The sequence below is a fragment of the Phyllopteryx taeniolatus genome, unplaced genomic scaffold (genome assembly GCF_024500385.1).
Source record: "Phyllopteryx taeniolatus isolate TA_2022b unplaced genomic scaffold, UOR_Ptae_1.2 contig_660, whole genome shotgun sequence".
NCBI classification, from domain to species: Eukaryota; Metazoa; Chordata; class Actinopteri; order Syngnathiformes; family Syngnathidae; genus Phyllopteryx; species Phyllopteryx taeniolatus.
In genome coordinates this window covers 1-2,651 of record NW_026903625.1, presented here as the reverse complement: position 1 = coordinate 2,651, position 2,651 = coordinate 1, and the positions used below count along the sequence as shown (strand labels likewise).

The 2,651-nt window shown below is 42.9% G+C and overlaps 1 pseudogene; it reads right to left on the bottom strand.

Moving 5' to 3' along the window:
* Positions 1 to 1,414: 1,414 nt before the first annotated feature.
* On the bottom strand, positions 1,415 to 1,534 carry LOC133473916 (5S ribosomal RNA; annotated as a pseudogene).
* Positions 1,535 to 2,651: the final 1,117 nt, after the last annotated feature.

Sequence of the window (2,651 nt, the reverse complement as noted above, 5' to 3'; positions counted from 1 at the left end):
GCAAAAAGATGCAGAGTCCTCTAGCATTTAGAGCAGTTCGAAAGACTAATATTGCAATAGTCCGGTGCAATGACCATTGTGCAAAGGGCGCCGAGACTTCAAGCGAGTAGTGCGATAATCTGGGACAACGTTTATTGTGCAAATGTAGATTCTCTTCAGTGTGCAATTGGAGCAGATGCTACTAGCAATGAGTGGCAAGTATTTGTGTCAACAACAGTATGCAAAATAGTGCAGCGTGGAAGACGACTACTACAATGAGTGCACGAGTCATAATAATTGTCTTCTTCCAGCTCCTTCCCCCAGGCAAGTGCTATCGAACAATGCAAACAAAAATAGCAGACATTCAACACCTTCGTCCCGCTTACGTTAACTTCTTAAACAGTTCACTTACAATTGCATTGTAACATGCTGCCCAATTTGTCTTGAGATTGTTGTCCCACTCTTGTCGGGCCAATTATACATTATTCCGTAGCATTCACTGTAGTAGTCCTCGCCACTCTGTCACAATTTGCATATCTGTTGTTGACCAATACTGGCCTCTCATGTGGTTGAGAAGTATCTGCACCTTAGCACAATGGACACTGTTCCAGATTATCGCACTACGATTCGCTTTATACTGCTTAATTTTCTCGTATGTCTCTTCACGTTTTGCACATTGTCACTGTACCAGATTATTGCTCGATCAGTCATTTCAAATTGCTCTAAATTGCTAGAGGACTCTGCATCATTTGCACAATTGTCAAAAAATAAAAAATAACACAAAATTTGGCATTGACTGACCATCATCTACCGCTAACCTTTCATTGCTCAGTGGTGATTCTCTGTACTTTGGTCTCATGTGATTATGTCTCCATAGTATTTTCTGTCAAATGGCTATCCGTTCGCACGAGAGGGCTCCAAGTTCCGGAGACAAATTCCTGTATGTTTCTGACATACTCGCAAATATAGATTCTGATTTTTATTCTGCTGATTCTGATTGAATTTATCTAAGCTACTCTTCTAATACTGCCATTCACTCGACTGTAATGTATTCCTCGGAAGTGGTTCGGGTTCATAAAACCTGGGGCTTGAGGTCCACACAATAATGTGCAATAATTACGTATCATTTAAAGATCCATACCTTCGATATCCTTAGCCTCGAGCGAATTAAAATGCACTGATGTGATAAATTCGTGACGGATCACGGGATAGACTAATATATATATGATATATATATATATCTATGTAGATATATGTGTGTATAGATTTTTTTTTTTTTTACTGTCGGAAAAGGAGATACGGGATGTTTAAAAAAGGTACGTGAAGATTCTGTCTCTAATAAAGAGATGGTAAGTCATAAGAGAGAGCAATGACTGCATTATAATTTAGGTAAACCACCGATAAGAAAACGATTCACGAGAATCTAAAGTGAAAAAGCTTACAGCACCTGGTATTCCCTGGCGGTCTCCCATCCAAGTACTAACCAGGCCCCGCCCCTGCTTAGGCTTCCGAGATCGGACAGATCGGGCGTTCTCAGGGTAGTATGGCCGTAAGCCACATGGTTACCTGAAAAGCAACATTTTATATTAAAAATATCAAATTTCGCCTTAAAAATAGGAGGGATCGCGTCATTTTTTATTTCTCCAATTGTTGGCCTGGTCTATTTTGGAGTTTTTTGTGTGGACTGATGCCAAACTCATTCTAACTAACAATATGTGCTAGATCATAGATTTTGACAAGTTAACACACCGAGCGAATTGAGAACTTTGCACGCTGCCAAAACTCAGACAAAGAGCCTGCAAATCTCCTTGGGCCCCTCCACATCCTGGTCACCAACTCTTCAGAAACAGAGTCATCTTTATTTGCCATGTATGTCCAAAAAACACACAAGGAATTTGGTAGTTGGAGCCACTCTCGTACGACAACAGACAGTCAATTGACAGAGAACACTTTTGAGACATAAAGACGTTGACAAAAAACAGTCACTGAGCAATTTAGGGTTGCTAGCTATCGTAATGCCGGTTCATTTTTTTTGGACATCCATCCATTCATTTTCTGAGCCGCTTCTCCTCACTAGGTTCGCGGGCGTGCTTGGAGCCTATCCCAGCTGTCATCGGGCAGGAGGCGGGGTACACCCTGAACTGGTTGCCAGCCAATCGCAGGGCACATAGAAACTAACAACCATTCGCACTCACAGTCATGCCTACGGGCAATTTAGAGTCTCCAATTAATGCATGTTTTTGGGATGTGGGAGGAAACCGGAGTGCCCGGAGAAAACCCACGCAGGCACGGGGAGAACATGCAAACTCCACACAGGCGGGGACGGGGATTGAACCCCGCACCTCAGAACTGTGAGGCTGACGCTCTAACCAGTCGGCCACCGTGCCTTTTTTTGGACAATTGTGCAAAAAGATGCAGAGTCCTCTAGCATTTAGAGCAGTTCGAAAGACTAACATTGCAATAGTCCGGTGCAATGACCATTGTGCAAAGGGCGCCGAGACTTCAAGCGAGTAGTGCGATAATCTGGGACAACGTTTATTGTGCAAATGTAGATTCTCTTCAGTGTGCAATTGGAGCAGATGCTACTAGCATGAGTGGCCAGTATTGGTCAACAACAGATATGCAAATAGTGCAGCGTGGCGAGACTACTACAATGAGTGCAGAGTCATATA